The following is a 21,022-nucleotide window of genomic DNA, read 5'->3' on the forward strand; positions in this document are numbered from 1 at the left end:
TTTTTAAGTCTAATCTGCATCAGGAACATCTTCTCCATCACCTTCTTAACTCTAGGCAGTGATCCAAACAATAAGCCAAGCCCTGGCTTGTAGTCCTTGCCAATTTCTGTGGTGTAAATACTCCCACCAAGGCTGGTTTCAAACTACCAGTGTGACATTACTGAACATGGAGCTGGAAAAAGATGTGCAGTCCCACTCCTTTATATAGTATTCTCAAGAGCACAGATAATAGTAAAAATAGTATAATAATGAAGAAGTATTAAAGTAATAAGTATTACCTATTACTCATGTTTTTAATATAATTTATTATAACTTTATATAACTTAATTTTTTAAAATGGCTAGGTTTTTGTTTTGTTTTTTGAGACGGAATTTGGCTCTTCTTGCCCAAGCTGGAGTGCAGTGGTGTGATCTTAGCTCACCGCAACCTTCACCTCTCAGGTTCAAGTGATTCTCTTGCCTCAGTCTCCCAAGTAGCTGGGATTACAGGTGCACACCACCACACCTGGCTATTTTTTTTGTATGTTTAGTAGAGATGGAGTTTCATGATGTTGGTCAGGTTAGTCTCGAACTCCTGATCTCAGGTGATCCACCTGCCTCAGCCTCCCAAGGTGCTGGGGTTACAGGTGTGAGCCATCGAGCCCAGCCTATAATGGCTAGCTAGGTTTAACAGCTGTCTTGCAAAATTCCTGAATCTTTAACAATGGACTCTTATGAGTCAGTAGGGGCTCACCCACTAGATGTATTCATAAAGGATAATCATCTCCCGCAATCAATATGCCCTTTCCTGTATCCTCCTGTCTCATCCCACTTGAGGTTTATACAGATTTCCACACCCTTCTCTTTATACCAACAAGTGAGTGCAGGTACTTGCATACCATACACAAGAGTACAGAGGGGTCAATTGGTGTCTAGGTTGACTGAATAATATCATAACATATGTGTTACCCTGTGAGGCAGGGATGAAACTGTAAGAAGTAAATTAGATCAAGTGCTGTCTCTTTGTTTTCCAGTACACATACACAAACACTTTTACAGAAATGGAGTCATATCATACCCATTGGTTGTTGATGTTTTTGTTAGTATAGTCTTTTTCTCTTTGGGGCTTGCTTTGCTCTGCCATCTCTCTGCTCAACTCTGCCTTAATGAGTGCCGCAACTCCATTTTAACTGACCCTCTCAACGCACCATAAACCCATGCTATAATCGGTTGCATATTTTCCATTCTGTTCTCCATTCTTACATAACTATTTTTATTTATGCACACACACACAAACATACAAACACACATAGGATTTTTAAAAAATGTTTTGTTAAAACGTAGTATTATAATATGTGTACATCTTTGCATCTGGAACTTTACAATAGTTCTAATCTCAACAACTGTTCTAATTCTTATTTATTTATTTGGCTGCATCATATAATATAATGTTTCTTAGTGTGAATGTACTATAACTTAATGAATATGCCCCTACTAATGGACATTTACTATTTTCCATATTTTTTCCTCATTGAAGAATGCTATAATAAACATCTCTGAATATTTTTGTAGAGCAAAACTGCAAGAATGCTGTTTCTAGTTTGAAGGGCATGTGTATTTTTGGCTTTAATACATATGTCCATCTGTTTCCAGAAATGCTTCATATTTCTGCTAGTGATAAGAGAACTTTCCCATCATCCCCACCAGCAATAGGTCTTAACTCTCTTTTTAATTTTTGCCTGGGACATGATTGTAAAATAATGACGTGTTACTTCGCATTTCTCTGACTACCAACAAGTCTGAATATATTTTCATATCTTTATTGGGAGTTGGGTTTGCTGTTCTGTGAATTACATATTCATATTCTTTGTTTATGTTTCTGTGGGATTGTTTCTCTTTGTCAATTTGTAAGATCTCTTTGTATAGCATAGATATTAACCTATGGACTGTCACCTGCATTGCAAATGTTTCCCAAGTCTTTGGTTTCTCTGTTCACTTGGAAAATGTTACCTTCAGCTATGTTTATATAGTTATGGCTTCTAGTTACATAATACATAGTTTGTGGTTGATGTTTACATGGACATGTGCCTTGTGTTTCCTCTTTAAAATTTAGTGATCCCCCTCTTGGGTATGAAGGCCTTCCACCCCTAGAGTAGAAGTAAATATAATTTTTTTGCAATTTTTTGTGTAACATTTTATAGAGAGAACTTTGTTTAATCCATGTGAATTTTTTTTTAATGTGGTATAAGATAGTCCAGCTCCTTATTCTTTTAATCCAAGAGCCATTGCACATGGTTATTTACTAAATAAGCTACTTTTTCCTTATTGAATGAAGACATCTCTTCTGCCATATTTAGAAATCTTATATTCATTAGGATCTATTTCTGGATCTTCTTTTCCACTGATTGATTTTTCTATTCTTATGCTATTATTATATTGATTTGTTTAGAGAGGTTTCATAGTGAGTTTTGGCATCTGGTAAGGCAAATCCTTCATCTTAACTTTTATATATGTGTATGCAAATTTTAGTATTCTTGAGCAATTTTTAAATCTATGTGAACTGAAGTTAATTTTACCTTCAAAGCATAGAAAAATGCTATTCATGTTTTAATAGGAGTATCATTAAATTTTATATATTTATATGTATAATTTTGACACTTTTATGATACTACATTTCCCTAATGAAGAACCTAATTTTTCTTTCCATTTGTTCAAAATCTGTTTTATGTCCTCCAATAAGCTTTTATAGTTTTATTCATATAGGTTCTATGGCTTTCTTGTTAAATTTTACCTTTTTGGCCAGGCACAGCAGCTCATGCCTTTAATCCCAGGACTTTGGGAGGCTGAGGTGGGTGGATCACGAGGTCAGGAGTTCAAGACCAGCCTGGCCAAGATGGTGGAACCCCATCTCTGCTAAAACTACAAAAATTAGCCAGCTGTGGTGGCAGGTGCCTGTAATCCCAGCTACTCAGGAGGCTGAGGCAGGAGAATCACTTGAACCCAGGTGGAAGAGGTTGCAGTGAGCTGAGATCATGCCACTGTACTCCAGCCTGGGTGACAAAGTGAGACTCCATCTCAATAATAAATAAATACATAAATTTACCTTTTTATCATTTTTTCACTATTGTAAATTTTAAAATTATTTCCATTTTTAGGTACTTATTGCTAGTTAGAGAATCTATTTTCCTCTTAGATTCTTCTTGTATCCTTGAGCCTTATCAAATACTCTCACTAATTATAGGATTTTAAAACTTAGCTTGTATGGGCATTCTGTATATGCAATCAAATCATCAGCCAAAGAAGTAGAATTTTATCTCTTCTGTTCCAGTTTTGGGCTCCTTATTTATTTTTTCTTATCTTATTACATTGGCTGGAACCATTTAGATCATGCTAATATGTTAGTGATAGTAGGCATTGCCTTCTAGTTTCTGATTTTAATGAAAAGTTATTCTTATTTTAATATTTGTTGTTACTTTTTGTTAAAAAGTATTTATCATATGTAAACATTTCCTTTTGATTCCTACTTTTTTTGTGTTTTTTACTTAAGTACATATCGCCGTAAAAGTTTATCAAATGCCCTTTCAGCCTGTGCTAATGTGATCATAGTTTTTCTCGTTTATTGTTGATGTAAAAAATTGTGGGAATAAAGTTTCTTATACCATAAATTGTATCTCCAAGGATAAAGAGGAGTCCCCTTAGAGGGAAGGAGAAGAGCCTATCAGGCAAAAAGGGGCTAGGGGAACTATTAATTAAGAAAAAGCAAGGAAGCTAGGGTTAAAGCTAGACATAAACACAGCTCTCTAGGGTCTGAAGGCTAGGGAATCTGCCATGCAAAATGAGCAAATGAGGACCCTTGGGCTGTGATGGCTGGAAGTTCATGGGACTCAAGATGGCTCATTGCATATGTGAGGAAGTGGTTCTGATGTGGTTCTGAAAACATCAGTGGTTCTGATGTTTTCTGATGGAGGCAGGACAGCTTGCGGCATCTTCAGAAACTGGATAAGAGCTCATTAGCAATGAAAAAACATAAAGAGTGACAGGTTTGAAAAAAAGACCCACTTATCTAATTGGAAAAAAGACTCTATGGGGAGAAACAGTGTGGACCATTCTTTGGCAAGTGAGGACTGAAAAATACACCTACTGTTTAGACTTCAGGAGATGGGAGGTTAGAAACCAAAGATGTAGTCAGAGAAAAGAAAGGAGTTGTTTCTTTTGAGTGAAGCTTTTAAACTGAGAGATCTTTGTGGAGCAGGAACTGCATTTCACAATTCCCAGTAACAACACACAGGACATCCTGCATAGGAGATGTTGTATAAATGCCTGATGAAGGCAGGTGAGCTCAACTTAGCCTACAGGGAGAAGGAAAATGAACTGGAAAGAGATGACCACTGATCATAAATCATGGGAGTTTGAAGAAACTGGAAATTTATTCAGTCATTCTTTCTTTTACTTGTTAAATCATTCATATTTATTTGGTGCCTACTATGTGTCAGTTACTGTGCCACGCAGTGGAAATACAATGATAAACAGGACAAATTCCCTGCCTTCACAGAACGTCCCTTTTGGTCGAAAGTGAGATAGGTGACTATTAAATAAATTAAATAACTATACGCTGTGAGAAGTGTTCTAATGGTTTCTAAGCTTTCATATGCATGCTGATAGTCTGGGGAATGCTGTTAAAACACAAATTCTGGCTTACTCAGTTTGGGGTTAAGCTAAGGTTTTGCAGTTCTAACAAGTTCTCAGGTGATACTACTCTTCCTAGTCTAAGGACCAGCTTTCGAGGATTAGCAGGATTATGAAGCCTACAGCTAATGATGGGAAGGGGACTGCTTTGCAGATGGGGTGGTCAGCAGATATCGCAACTAGCTTTTGAGGTAAGCTCTGAAAGAGATAGTGGGTACTCAAGCCAGGCTAAAAATCAGGACTGCAAATGTCTGGAGAGAAGGTTGTGGGTGTAACTGCTGGGACCCACTGTTGTCTTGATGGAGAGCCTGAAAACAGAGTGAGAAGAGATGATAAATTGAGGATAATGATACTGAGAGGATTTAGACTTGTTTCCGGGAAGATGGGTTCCAGTGAGTGAGATTCTCATTAACTAATTTATAATCACACACACAGACACACACACAAACACACACACACACACACACAGCCTACCATATGCCTATGTGATGCAACAAAGGGAAGGTTATACAAGTGGGAGACAGCCCTGGGAAGTGAGAAACAGCCTCTGTCAGGAGGGGGCATTGGACATGTGACGTAAAAGAGGAACGGGAGATGAACACATGCCGGAGAGGGGAAAGAGTGTCCAGACAAAAGGCCCTCAAAGAACTGGAGGTGCCAGTGTGACTGTAGCCCTGAGAAGGGAGGGGAGGAACAGGGCCAGGGGCCAGTCCATGCAGAGCCCCTGAGGCCTATCCGATGTTCTGTGTATAACAGTGGTGTTGTTAAGGGGCTGGTGTGCACTTACCACCTTTATTGCCCTCAGTTCTATAGCATGCAACTGGCTGCCCTGTGGGAAATGTGGCCCGACACATTGGATGTGCCAATCCATGCAGCCTGGCCAGAGTGGGAGCCCCTGTAGGAATCAGACTCGGCTCTGGGCCTTGCTTACTTGGGTGATGAGAAAATGGTTTTCCTTGGGGAACAGGAATGGGGTGGGAAGGGATCGCCATCCATAGTTAGCTGTAACCAAGATGCATGCAGCTGCTGGCATGGCTATTCCTGTAGTTTGAAGGACCACAGGCTAGAGGAAGTCACTCCTGTTATAATTTCTACCCTCTGTCTTCTCAGCTTTTTCTACCTGACCTCTGAGGGTCCCACTCACTGGTTCAGCCCTGCTCCCAGTTCCTTCTTGTGCCAGTAGCACCAAACTGGGCCTTGCTGTCTGCCACTATCTTCATTCTGTTTCTCTTTGAGCACCATAATGAGGATAGCAGTGCCACCAATGCTCACTTTACAGAGGTTAAACTTGCCCAGTCATAATGGCAGCCAATAATTAAGTATGTATCCTGTGCCAGGTGCGGAGCACGCGCTTTTCATCAGGAATTAGTTCCTTTAGTCAGCTTACCGGGTGACGAGATAGAAAAAAGAAAAAAAGGAAGAAACGTGTGTAGCTTTACTCCACAAAAGGACATTCATTCAACAAATCTTTGTTTATTAAGTCCCCACCATGTGCCAGGTAAAGTTGGCAATGCTAGGGAGATGCCAGTGGAGATACAGACAAAATGCCCTGTCCTCATTGCGCTTACGTTCTAGTTAGGAGAAAGAGATTGTAAAAGTAAGAAGCAGAATATAAGTTATGTTAGATGGTGGTCAGTGCCAACAAAGACAAACCCAAGAAAGGGAGAGTCAGGAGGATGGAGGGTTTGCAGTTAGTCTGCATGAACGGAGAAAGGCTCTAAGAGACCAAGACATTTGAGACTGAAAGAGGAGAGAGAGAAATGAGCAAAGAGCTGAGATGAGAGCCCTGGGGGTGGGTTTGTGGATCTGCAAAGACAGAATAGGCTAGATGGAGCCAGAAAGGAGGGAGGGGCTGAAGTCGGAGGGCCAGTCTTAGCTGGAGGGAAAGGAGGGTAGCCTTTATTCTGAGGAAGGTGAAAGCCACTGAGAGCTTTGAGCCGAGGGGCAGTGACATTGGACATCATTTTTAACGCATCTCTGGGGCTGCCTTATCAGGTGAACATATTACCGGAAGTGTATTGAGAAGAGACGTTATGGGAAACACCTAATTTACACTTTCCTCCACTCCCAAATATGGCTGAGCTCCATCTGCCAGGCTTCTTTGGAGCTCGACAGAGACAGCAGGCTTATAAATAAAATCAGGTATAAGACCCTGAGCAGGCAGGGGCTGCCCCTCCTCCCCTCCTGGCACCCACTCAGGCTCCCAGTGAGCACACACCTGGGGTATGTTGATAATGTTTTTGATTCTCTTTGTTCTTGCAGCCTCCTCCACATTTGTGGAGTTTTCTATTTGCATACCTTTCCCAGAGCTTTTTGTTATTATTTCCGCATCTTAACCATTTGCCCCACTATTTAAATAAGTCTTAGGTACATGCAAAAACGCCAGCTGGGTGAGCATGCTGAATAGGTGCTGTAAGGACGGTGGGGCGGAGTGAGGAGCCATGGGCCTGCCAGTTGGCCCTCCGACAGTCCACCGGTATCCCTGTGTTCCCATGCACTTCACCCCTTTTTTCGTCCTCCATGTACAAGCCCTGCAACCCTTCTTCAAGTACAGGGATGCATGGGGACTTTAATGGGAACATGAAACCAGTGGCCACAACTGTCTACATGACCTTTGAGTGTGGAGACTATTTTGCAGAGGTATTGGGCTTCCTCCTGCACCCACTTTGTCTTGAAAAAGACTTAGTGAAATATCTGGGTTTCACTCTTCTCTCTTGTTTCCAAATTTGACCTGCCAGAGTTGTTTTGTTTTAAACGCCCATAGATCACACATTTCTCAAGTGCCTGGCATGGTATTGGGTACTTTCTGTCACTGTGTTGAGTCCACACAATACTTCTAGAGGTAGTAAATTTATCTCTATGTATCAGATGAAGGAAACTGAAATGCAAGAAGCAAAGGGAATTAACAGCATTTACAAAGCAAATAAATGAAGAATGGGAGATTCAAACTTTGGTCTATCCCGCTCCCAAGCCCATAGCGTATTTTGTGCCTCCTTTTGGAGAGTGGGGTGGCAAAAGGGCAGTATGTAGAGGAGGGGCCAGGGCTAAACCCTGAGTTTTACAACTTGATCAGCAATGAGACAAAGGAGGCAGGAAGAGCGTTGTCTGCAGGAACAGAGAGCACTTGTCTGTACTGTTGTCACTGACTTGGAAATGATGTGGCGGCAGCTTTATGAAGTTTCCATAGACAGCCAGGGATGGTGATATGCTGAATGACAGAAGCAGGATCTCAAAGATTGGAGTGGACAGGAATGATGAGTTGAATCTAACACAATACTATTTAGTAATAGTAAATGTAAGATCTGGCCCTTGGGTGCAAAATACTAACCAACCGATGGAATCTTGGCTTAGCTGGATTTATGTCCAGCAAATATTAGTGAGCATCTATTCCTTGTGGGTACTGAGGTTATAGCAATTAACAAACCAGGCAGGATTCTTGTTTTGTGGGGATGATACTCCCCTGGGCAGAGAGAAGCAAAAGCAAATAAACAAAAATAGTGAATCAACCACCAATGCTGATGCATGCCAGGATGGTTGGGGAACAAACAGGACTGTTCAGTTAGGGCCAAAAGTCCTGGGGAGCTTTTGTAACCACGGAGCTCAGTGCATGTTAGTGGCTTCCTTCAAAAAAGGGGTGAGAACTCTCAGCAATTTGTCTGATAGTTTTGGAAGAGGTTGTTCAATCTTTCATTGAATTTGTATTTATTGTGCACTTAGTATGTGGCAGGCACTGTTCTAGGGTCCAGGCGTAGATTGTCCTCTTGGAGTTTATATCCTAATATGAGATAGAAACAATAAACACTTAAGTAAATTTATAATGTGATTTTGGGAGGTAAGTGCTATGAAGAAATATTAATTAGGATAAGGAGCTAGAAAGAGATGGGGCTTCTTTAGGGAACACGGTCAGGGAGGGGCTGTCTGGAGACATAATATTTGAGTGGAGACCTGAATGAGGAGATGGAAAAGTTATGAGGTATGTGGGGAATAATATGTTGGCAGCAAGTGTAAAGACTCTTGGGTAGAAAATTGGTTAGAGGGGCCGGGTGCGGTGGCTCATGCCTGTGATCCCAGCACTTTGGGAGGCCGAGGCGGGCAGATCACGAGGTCAGGAGATCAAGACCATCCTGGCTAACACGGTGAAACCCCGTCTCTACTAAAAATACAAAAAATTAGCCGGGTGTAGTGGCAGGTGCCTGTAGTCCCAGCTACTCGGGAGGCTGAGGCAGGAGAATGGCGTGAACCCAGGAGGCGGAGCTTGCAGTGAGCAGAGATCACGCCACTACCCTCCAGCCTGGGCGACAGAGCAAAACTCCATCTCAAGAAAAAAAAAAAAAAGAAAATGGGTTAGATGTCCAGAGCCATTGGCACTGGAATGAAATGAGCAAAACAGAGTTTGGAAAAGTTTGGGAAGGAAGCAGGGTAGACACTGTGGGGCCAAATGTGTGTGGAAAGAAATGTGAATTTCACCATAAGTAAGAAGGGAAGCCACTGGAAGTTTTTTGAGCAGGGCAGTGCTGAGGTCTAATTGGAGCTGCAAAAGGCTTCCTCTGCTTCTTGTATGAAGCATATGCTTTCGGGGCAAGGAGACCAGTTAAGAGGTAATGGAGAAAGGGGCCTGGACTACGTGGTAGCCCCAAGTGGAGAAAGGGGCTTGGACTAGGTGGTAACCTCATAGCAACAATCTGAAAGTCCCCCCTGGAGTCTCAAGTGGCCCAAGCAAAGACTCACTGGTGACACGAGACACCAGATCAGGCTCCTTGACACCCCCAGGGCTAGAGGTCATGATTCAAGCACAACATCCTTGCCAAGAGAGATTTCAGGGGCTTGATCCTAGTGACATGTTGGTCTCAACCGGTGTAGTGCTGATTATTTACAGTACTGCTCGCCTCACACATAGTTTTACAGGCAAACATATTCAAAGCAGGCTTTCCTCCTGTGTGTTTTCTGCTTATCTTCCTTTTACCCATCCACTAGTATCATAGAGCATTACCCCAGCTCCCAAGCTCAGAATAAAGATATCTGCTGAAAGATCCCTAAAAGATAAGCCAAATGTGTCCAGCAATCCCCAAAGGGTGACACACAGGGGCCACACATGTACAGTCTCATGCTGCTTTCCTGAGAGCACCCTGGTCATATCCTTGCCACATACTGAGATCCTGTTTTTCTCTGCTGAAAAACCAAGGTCTGCCCCAAAGGCTGCTTCTGCTCCATGGCAGAGGGCAAGAGCTTCCCCTTCTCTGCACCCTCCATAAGTCCCTGCTGGTCTAGCCATTGTTCACCACTCAGAGAGGGGAGGTGACACTTGCCTCTGACCCTCTGCCTTACCCTCTTTGCTTCTGCCTGTGCCTACTCCACCCCCCATCTCTTACACGGTGACACAGCTGATTGCTGTGTCCAAGCAGGATACAGGCGTCATTCCAGCTTTTCTGTGTCACATGACTCTTGGCTGGGTGCTTTCCTCCTTCATTCAGGAGACTAACAGATGTGTGCACATCAGTTCATAAGAAACAATGCCGGGGGACTGACTGCATTGATGGGTCTCTATGTCCAATGTTTGCTTGGTTTCCTGTGAAACCGCCAGCTTGGTGTCTCTCTTTGATGTCATTCGTTTGGACTTAAGCTCAGGCCATGCAGTATTATTGATTATGTTTTTATAGGTCCCTAACTAGACTACAAACAGCTAGAAGGCAGGATCTGCATCTTATCCATCTTTGTATCCCCTGGAGAGCATAGCGCAGTGACTTATTTATGTTGGGTGTCTGTAAGTATATGCTGATGGACTGCCTGTTCCGCTGGCCCCAGGAGCTGAAGGGCTTCCATGAGGGTCTAAGCAGGGACTGCGTATTTGTCTCTCTGCTTATTTGTCTTTCTGCTTATTCGGTTGTAACAATAGATCAAGGCAAGACTTCAATTATCCTTTACTTTCATTCCCAAACTGTCTTCTCTGTTCATTCTATTGAAAATGCCTGGTGACAGAGAGCAAGAGGCTGAAAGAGACAGAATGCTTTCAGAGTCTTAGGGAAGCTGTGTGGCAGGAAGGACATATTTCAATGAAGTTATTTTCCACCAAGGCTAATATTGTGCTTCAATACTTCAAGCTCTGGTGAGCTCATCAACAATGTTTGCCTTTAATTTTACCATTTGTACCCAGTCATATGTTACTTGCTATGTTTCTGTGTAGCATCGTTTCATCAAAGGGATGTTAGGGCTTCCACTGTCTTTGAAAAGTTGCTTCAAGATGGATGTGCGTGGATATCCATCCTGTTTCATTATCTTCTTCATCACATTCTCTCAGTCATCTGTGAAAGGATACATTGTTCATAAACTCATTAAAAAAATAAAATTCTTGTGGTTAAATAGAGGAAGGACATTGCATATTGGGTTGGGGCATGGGGAACCTTCTCCTTGATTTCTCCCCACGAGAAGGACCCCTGGCCTTTCCCTAAAAGAGCATGTGGCTTCATGTCTTAGGCACAGCTGGGGAACCCATGGGGTTGTAACTTTCCAGAGAGGAGAACTTATGTTCTCTTAGAAAGGATTCCTTCCTTCCTTTTGTGAAAGGCTCTCAATTCTGCAATGTGTATTGGAATCACCTTGGGATAACTGTTGATGCCCCACCCATCCCTGACCAATTAAATACAAACTTCCTGTTTGGAGCTTAAGCCTGCCATGGACATAGTTATAAAAGCCCCCCAAGGTCAGTCTAATGTGCAGCCAGAGGAGAAACTACTGCGCTAGGCCAGTGGCTCTCAACTGGGAGCAACTTTCCCTGAGCAGACATTTGGCAATCAATGTCTGGGAGACATGTTTGATGGTCATAACTGTTGAGGGGTGCGGTGCTACCAGCATGGAGTGGGTGGAGGCCAAGGCAGAAGCCAGCCCCTCCTAACAAAGAATGATCCAATACAAAATATCAAAGTGCCAAGGTTCAGAATGGCTCTCTAGAGCATTAGAAAAGCAAACACACGTACACTCAGGTGCATACATAGATATTTTTACAAGTATATTACCTCCTGTTTGCATAATGCCTTCTAGCTCTCAAAGCCTTATTACACACTTCATTGGTTTGATCTTTACCATGACACCATAATGGAAATATTATCTCCATCTTGATTTTACAGATCAGGAAACCAAGGCTGAGGAAAGGGAATGACTTCCTCAGGACTGCAGGATGTTCGATTTGTCAGTGAGGACTCTTTCCATTTGCCGACAGGTCCAATGGGTGCATGTGCGTTTTCCTGCTCCATGTCCCACTATGACAAACACAATAACTGATTTTTGCCTTTGTTCCCACTGAGCCCAAGTGCAGCCTCAGAATCCTTCTCAACACAGCAATCCAGCCGGCCTCAGGTGTGAGATGAAACTTGTCACATAGTCTCTCCACCCTAAACACCATACCTCTCCCTGAATTACGACCATCTTGTTGAAAGAGACACCAAGGAGAGTACTTGAGAGTAGGAGGGCCCTTGAACGTCCGCAGGTGTTCAGACAATCTGTTTGGGAAATGGCAACGTTAACAGCATGCGTTCTTGCCAGCACCTATGAGGAAGCATCTGTCTCCCTTACCCCTATATTTCTTTATAACTTTATTAGTGTGTTTGGCTCTCACCATATGCTGCTAATTGATATACAAAGGAAGTATGCACAGTTGTGTTCCTCATTTGGTGCAAACTAAATACTTCACCTTCTTCTTGAGCTTCCTAGGATCTCCCTCTTGAGCCCAAAACATGAGATCATTATGAGAACATGAACTATGATTCATGAAGCAGATGGGACAGGAATCAGAGCGCGCTCAGCCTGCAGTGTGAAGAAGCTAGGGCCAGCAGCCCCTGCTTGAGCTCTGGACACGATGAATAGTGGCATGTACAATTAAATGCCCAGTGCCTGTACGAAAGCTGCCATGGGAGGAAGGCAAGCAGAAGGAGAAAAATAAAGTGCAGTTAGAGACCAACTTCTCCATCTTCCAGGCAGGCAGCTGATGGAGAAGATGCAGGCAGCTCAGTGGATCATTTGGCTCCATCATTGGGAGACAAGTACAAAACAGCACAGAGCATCTGCTCATCGAGGTGTGGGTTGCCGTTTCAAAAAGTTGCAGGAGCCGCTTTATAATAAATGGGGCTCCAGCCTCCTGGCCTGGCTTTATCACCTGCAAGTGTCTGTGGGATCAGTCTCTGGCAGCAAACATGGAGATTTCATTACAGTTGATGAGTTTCACCTGAAATGATCTCCTTTTGTGTCTTTGGTCCTCACTGTGGGGCTGGCTGGCATGTGTGTCCAGACACTGTAGTGTGAGGCTACACAGGTGTTCTGCTGTTCTGAGCCCCCGTCATACTGGGGAGCAGGAGGGATCAAGGCATCCTCTGCTATGAATTAGGCTACAGTGACTGTGCACAGGCAGCATTCAGGTGGATCTTGGCAACAGGACAATTCACAATTTTCCTTTCACCAGGAACTTGGCCAGAGACTTCTCATGTTGCCCTAGAGTTCTGGTGTCCACCCTGGCTGCACTTTGGGGACTATCTGGGGAGTCCTGTCCACTTCTGTCTACCTTTCTATCGCTGCTGGGCTAGAATCTCCCAAGGGCGGGGGACTTCAGTCTGTTTTGTTTATAGCTACATCCAGAGTTTCCACTGTGCCTGATATTTCATGAATGAAATATTGCCTACTCTGTACCAGGCCTTGCCATACCCTGTCAAGCATATCACTGACCATGATGTCTATGGCATCTGTCTACTGTGCTGTCATTGTTCTTATTTTTATGGATGAGAAAACTAAAGCTAAGAAGTAATTAATTTGTAGGATGTTATACAATTGGTAAGTGGCAGAGCTGTAATTTGTATTAAGTCAAGCTCATATCAAAGCCCAGTCTCTCTGGATTCTTGTTCTTCTGTTCTCAAGAGGAGTGGATGAGAAGTGTGAATAAGTGCACACCTCCCTTAATTATGGTAGAACAGTTATTTAAGCAAACTAAGTGGTTTGGAAACTGCAAAAAGCCTCATGGTTTGGTATTGTGGAAAACAGCGTTTTCTAAGCTGGGCTCTGGGAACAAAACCTCAGAATTGCTAAATGCTGTCCCATGAAAAACACCTAAAATAGGGTTCCACCAATAAATAACTTTGAGAACTACATCTTCTGGCACCCTTTCTTAGTGGAATCATAATTTCACATTAATGTAATAAAGGCTCTGAGCAATCCTGCATTGAATAATTCTGTATTTAATGTAAAATTTGCCAAAGCTATGTATCTTCAGAACCTCTCTCCTTTCCTCATTGACAATCTATTAATAGCTCATAAGATGCTGCTGTTCCATTTATAGTGTCTTAATCTGGAGATGGCCTGGCATGTACTAGTATGTCAGGCTTGTAAAAATAGAAAACTCAATAAAATATAAACATACTCATGTTAGCAAAGCAGATGCTCTAATGACAGCTCTGACCTTGATTGATAAGTTGGAATTGATCCAACGCTTAAAAACAGAGCTAACAAAAACTTAGAAATTGAACTAATATAGAATTTTCACTAAAGACATGAAGAGCTTTGAAAACCCTAATTCATCTGAAGCTAAATAATGCTGGCATTCATCTTGCAAAAGCAGCCATGTATTCCACAACAAATTGAGCACTGTTAGGAGCCAGAGTCAGTTGAATATTGGAAATACAAGTTTAAATGAAATACGTTTGGTATTGACCATCATAGGGTTGGCAGGTTTGTGTCTTGTTTCTTAGGTGCTTCCCAGGGCTGCTGAGGAAATAGGTATTATCCTGCCTCTGCTTATCTCCAGTTTGTACCTCTGCCTTGTCTTCATCCAGCCCTGAGTTTATTTGTTCATTTATTCATTCAAGAAATCTTCACTGAGCACCTACTATGTACCAAGCATAGTAGATACAGCAGTGAACGGTACAGATAAAAATTCCTCCCCTAGGGGAGCTTCTTCCTAGCGGAGCTTATATTCTGATTATTCTAGGTTTGTTTAAAGGGTTCCATCTCCCCGAGATCACATCTGGCATGTCCTTAAATGGAAGCCTGGGACCTTCTCACTTGTTCAGCGTTTAGATCTCAACAACTGATCCAAACCTTCCTGGTGTGACATTCCATTATGTCCTTGGGCCCTGTCCTTGAGCCCTGCTATATTATTTATTCTGCATTCCCTGGCTCTTTGGGCTTAACTCTGCCTTCCCGCCCAGATGATTCCTTTTTTTGGTCCTAAAAACTTGATGGAGATCCCAGGCTTGTGCTCCAGGCACTGTGCAGGACTACAAAGATGAGTAGGACAGAAACATGGGTTTTCAAGGAGCACAGTGTATAGTGAGGGTGAGAGATGCATGAGCGATACGATGAACTTGGTGAGGGAAGCGAGGACAGATTCAGGGGGATGGAGAGGATGTGGTGAAGGACAGGTGGTCCATAGAGAAGAAGGTAGAAGACCGTACAGGTTGGAGGAGAAGCAAGAACAGATGCTGGAAGATAAGATGGGAATGAACAGGAAGCAAGGGGTAAGATCATGGTTTCATTGTTCATTTCTGTTCAACGGTATGTGTTGGTTGCTACTGTCTCCCAAGCCTTCAGCTCAACCCCAGGACAAGGCTAGTGAATAGAACAGACCCAGCTCTTCCTGGTCAATGATGGGGACAGGCAAGAAGCAAGTTACAAACCTCAGCTTTGTGATGAGTGCTCAGAGACATATGAGCACTCATCACAGTGAAGGAGCAAAAATGGCAACTAGGGTCCTGCATGGACGGTTGAGAAAGGCCCCTCTGCCAAGGTGACCTTAGAGCTGAGGCCTGAAGGTTGAGAAGGAGCTGGCTCTGGGGAGAACAGGGAAAGGAGCCAGCCGGGCAGAGTGCTGAGCAGGGAGGGACTGAGGAGGGTATTTCAGGGACTCCAGAAGGAATGGGCCCACAGTGTGAAGGGAAAAGCAGGGGATTGGGGTGGGGACAGCAGGAGCCGGTGGTGTTAGACTTTGCCTCTGTGTAGAGAATGGGTATGGTTGTGAAAGAGAGAAGATGGGGTACCCCAGGAGGAGTCTGATCCTGCTTGCATTTTCAAAAGATAATAATAATAATTGCACAGTAGATGACATTAAGAGAATTAGTGTGTGTATGTTGTAGTGCATAATGTAATACTAAGATAATTTTAGTGCGAAAATGGCAAGGTGGTTAAACAAAAGTCTTTATCAGTTAGAGATCTATACAGAGCTGTTTACAGGGGAAATGATACAGGATTTACTTTAAAATAATTTGGAGAAATAAATGGGGGAAGAGATAAAACAGGTTTGGCAAAATGACGTTGATTGTTGAAGCTGGGTTTGGGGTACACGGGGGTCATTAAGTGATTCTATGTTTTGGGTGTTTGAAAGTTTTCATAATAAAAGTGTTTTTAAGATTTGTAAAAAAATTGTATGCAGTAAATGCTCAATAAATAGGAAATTGTTAATAACAGTTGCTTTTTATTGAGAATCTACAGCATGGCAGATTTCGAGTTAATTACCTTATTATATACATAAGCTTAGGTGTCCCCACACTTTTAAAATTGTTCACCCCATCCACAAAAGTGATTTGAAGCACATGCCACTGATATAATTACATTTGATTAGCCACTTACACAATGTCAAAGGGTGTGTTTTGAGTACCTTATGAAACATATGCAAGTTTTAAGCAATTCTAAAAGGAGGAAATTAAGTTACAATAACTAATATTTGATGTGTTGCTAATTGTGGTGGTCATGGACTATCATTAGATGGTAACTCCAGGTACAAGTCAGACAGAGGGAAAAATTTGTGATTAATAAGAATGGGTATAAATCCATATCCAAACCATTTTATGACAGTTTGCTTTGAACGGGTGGTGGGCAGTGTTTTGTCAGCACTGTTTATATCATCATTTATTTTGCCTTTTAAGGTGGCCCGTGAAGAACCCTAACTGAAGTGGAAGAAGGGTGAGTTTTATCATTTTCCAGCAGCTCACTTGCATTTACCCATTAGTATTTTAATAAATAGATTCTTAGCAGGGATGTTTTTTATGTCACAAAACTTGGTATTATAACCCATAAATTTACCCAGGCACATATAAATTGCCACACAAGGCAATTCGCTAAAAGCAAGTGAATGAATGAGGGGGTGTCACCAGCTACTTTGCATTGCAAAATAAAGAAAAGAGTTGACATACAGATCAAATACAAGCCTGAGTGCGGTGGCTTATGCCTGGAATCCCAGCAATTTGGGAGGCTGAGGTGGGCAGATCCCGTGTGAGTTCAGGAGTTTGAGACCAGCCTGGGCAACATGGCAAAACCCTGTCTCTATAAAAAATACAAAATTTAACTAGGCGTGGTGATACATGCCTGTAGCTCCAGCTACTTGGGGGACTGGGGTAGGAGGATCACTTGAGCCAGGGAGATGGAGGCTGCAGTAAGCCATGATTACACCACTGCACTCAAGCCTGGGTAACAGAGTGAGACCCTGTCTCAAAAAAAAAAAAAAAAAAAAAAAAAAAAAAAGTGGGTGGCAAGTGTCCGGATATACATTAAATATGAGAAAAGCTTATTTTTTTTGAAGACAAATTAAATCAATTATAAGTAGAAATTCTAATTCTGTCTGTACCCCAGTGGATCATCCTGAGCCCCACCTTGGAGTGTGCTCCACTTTGGAGAGCTTTGCATTGATTTTTGACTCCTCATGGTAACCATGTAAGGCGGACGTTTTGCACATAAGAAAAATGAGCCCAGGTAGGTTAAATGATTTACCCTAGGGGCATAGCTGTTAAGAAGGAGAGCAGGATTGGAACTCAGGGATGACAGACTGGAAGTTCCTTACTCGTTAATAATAGTGCTAGCTGCCAGTCTGTAGTACTGGCTATAGACGGGACAGTCAGGTGGGTACCACGATCTCTGTGTCATAGAAGACAGAAAGTCAGCAAGGCAAAATAACTTTTTTATGTTCATACTGGTCTGTCTGACCTTAGAGTCCAACTGTCTGCATATGAACCCTAATTCACCACTAAACTAGAGTACATGATTTACCCTCCCCAGCTCTCAGTTTTCTCATCTTAAAATGGGTCAATAGGAACACCTACTTTGTAGAGCTTTTGCAAGTTCTAAACGAGACTGTGAATGGGTATGTGAAGAGTATCCATAATTATTACTGTTCTCTATCCTGGAGGTAAGAGTGTGGAAGAAGCTTAAATGCCAAAGCATCAGAATATCAATATATATTATTGGGATGAAGGAATGAATTGCCCCATAGGCCCCTCCATTTCCTCAAACAGGCTCTATGCCCAGACTCCGGTCTTGCATTTCACCCATGGTGAAGCAGCCCGAGGCCCCATGCTCTCTTGGGTAGAAGCATGGCAATTTCCCTTGCCTAGTTTGAATCTTGTCCAACTATATCTGCAGTGGGCTATAACCCTACCATTTTCCTCCTGGCACTAAGAATAAAAATTGGACTCATCCATTTTTACTATCGAGTCAGGAAACCTGGAGAGAAAAAGGCCAGCATGGACAGGGCTCCCAAATTTATGTGACAGGAACACAAATAATGTCTTGCAGTCTGAGAGCAGATATAGGCCTGGAATTTCTGCAGAGGCTTTCCAACTCACAACATATTTTAATGCCATATTTGAGCTCTATGGCAGAAAGGCTCTCTCTGGACACTGGAGCACGGCTGTGGAAAAAAAAAATGATCTACTCCTAAGATTTAAGTATGCTGCAAATTAAAAAAGAAATTTTCAGGTGGCTCATGTGAAGGGAGGATCATCTGTCAAGAGCACCCAGAGTAACAGCAATGCCCAAAGTGGACCTGTGAGAAGACTGTGATTTACTGGGCATTTACAACAGGCCTCTCTCTGTGCCAAATGTTTCTATCTATTATCTCATTGAAAGCTCGTAACAGCTGTATGAGGTTGGTCCTGATACCACTCAGAATCCTACATGGAAACAGATGATACAATAAAATTATGATAATTAGAGGAGGGTTAATTTGAAAGGGTACTATGTTTTTAAAAAATGGTTGGCTTAGGGGTGGTAACAGCTCTGTTGCTACCTTCTTTACAAAGGAAAAGAATGGGGATTTGGAAATAGAGCTCTTGGAAATTCTGTGGGAGTTGGCATGTCAGCATTTTAGGGCACTTACTCACATTCTGAATCCAGGGTGCACAGTAGCCCTTGTTGCAGACCTTCCGGAAGGAGGCCATCAGACACATAGGACTTAGGGCATCTTGGAAGCAGCCTTTCAAATCCATTATTGCCGCTAAGGGAGGGCAAGAAGGACGGAGCCCAGGTGGATCAGATCTCTATTCATTGTGGGTCCAGGTGGTCACTGCATCTCGGGGTTTCAGCATTGGGGTGGACTGTCAGTTGCTGTCCAGAACATCACGTTTTCACTTTTTACCTTCTTTACAAAGGTAGCAACAGAGATGTTACCTGCCCTAAGCCAAAAAGATGAGGATAGGTAGCAGTTGCCAGAACCCAGAAGGAGAAAAGCCTGCCTTGGGTAGAGCAAGGGCCTTTGATGGAGGTACACAGCCAGCTCAAGGTAACCCTTTGGAGTGGGAGCAGTGGGAATCAGTAGCTTAACCTTCCTCTCCTTCCTCTGCTGATTCCTGCTAGGCCTCTCCACTGGCTGAAGTCAACCAGAATCCAGAGGGCAAGAGAACCTGCTGAGGTAATCCAAGGTTTATCAACCTCTGAACTATTGACATTTAAGATTGAATAATTCTTTGTTGTAGAGAAATATCCTATGCATTATAGCATGTTTAACAGCATCCCTAGCCCCTACCCATCAGATGCCAATAACCTTTGACTTCATGTCTCACATCCAGGCCACATGGATGCAAGGGGTAGGCTCCCAAAGCCTTGGGCAGCTCCACTCCAGTGACTTTGCAGAGTACATTTTTTTTTTTTCATTTTGTGATCTGCAAAAACATCTCTAGATATTTCCAACTGTCCCTAGGGAGGTGTAGGGGGAACCGTCCTGAATGAGAACCACTGGTATGGTTCATACAGGTTGGTCTCCCTGGCAGAGAGCAGGATGTTGATGTGTAGAGAGCAGATCTGGAGGAAAGAACCAAGAGAGAACTTTTATTATTCTCATTTCATTGCCAAGGAAACTGAGGCTCAAGCAAATCAATTAACTTCCTCAAACACACACAGATTGTGAAGGCAGAAGCCAGTTTGCAAACCTAGGTCTGTTTGATCTCAACACCAGAACTTATAATCACAAGCTGCATTCCATATTCACAGATTGGAAATAATCCCAGAGGAAAAGAATGGGGATTTGGAAATGGAATGCAGCTCTTGGAAATTCTGCGGGAGTTGGCATGTCAGCATTTTAGGGTACTCACTCACGTTCTGAATCCAGGGTGCAGAATAGCCCATGTTGCAGACCTCTCAGCAGAAGGAGGCCATCAGAAACATAGGACTTTGGGCATCTTGGAAGCAGCCTTTCAAAACCATTATTGCCCCTAAGGGAGGAGCAAGAAGGTGAAGCCTGGGTGGATCAGATCTCTATTCCTTGTGGGTCTAGGGGGACACTACATCTCAGGGTTTCACCATTGGGGTAGATTGTTAGTTGCTCTCTAGAACATCACCTTTTTACCTTTTACTCTTTTAATTTCCTTTCGTCCTTCCATCTGTTTGTCCTTCCTTTCTTTTCCCTCCCTCCCTCCCTTCCTCCTTCCCTTCCTCCCTCCCTACCTCCCTCCCTCCCTTCCTTCCTTTTCTATCTCAACCCTTTAAAGTAGTATTATAGTAAGTATATTTCAAGAGGTAGCAGCCACTCAAATACCTATCAACAGGTGAATAAACAAAATGTGGCATATACATACAAGGGAATATTATTGAACCATAGAAAGGAAGGAAGTCCTGTCACATACTACATGAATGAAACTTGAGGGAGTGATGCGAAGTGAAATAAGCCAGTAACAAAACTGCAAATGCTCTATAATTCTAGCCACATTACTTTCAAGGCTTCTACCTCACAAGTCTCTCTGGGATTGGCATGGGACTTCCCAGAGATTTTCAGGTGGTTTGAGACTTCTGGTCTCCATACCCCAGCCACCTGCACACCCTCCCACTGAGTCTCCCCTTCTCTTGCTTGAACAGCATATTATTTTTTTCCAGTTATATTCAGAGGCAATAGTTTGCAACTTCTATCATTTCAGTTGACCTTCAAATGCTTCCTACTTCATTGAAGTTTTTTCAATAAGATGATATCCAGAAATGAGTGAAATACGGTGGGTGGTAAGACAACTACTTCCTTGGTTCATGTCTGTCCTCTCTTATCCGTATTGAATTGCATTTGTTTTTGCTGGAAGCCTCAGCGCACTATTGATAGGAAGACTCTCTGCCTCTGTAAGAAAGGCCACCTT

Source organism: Macaca nemestrina, chromosome 18 (assembly GCF_043159975.1).
Source record: "Macaca nemestrina isolate mMacNem1 chromosome 18, mMacNem.hap1, whole genome shotgun sequence".
Classification (NCBI taxonomy): Eukaryota; Metazoa; Chordata; class Mammalia; order Primates; family Cercopithecidae; genus Macaca; species Macaca nemestrina.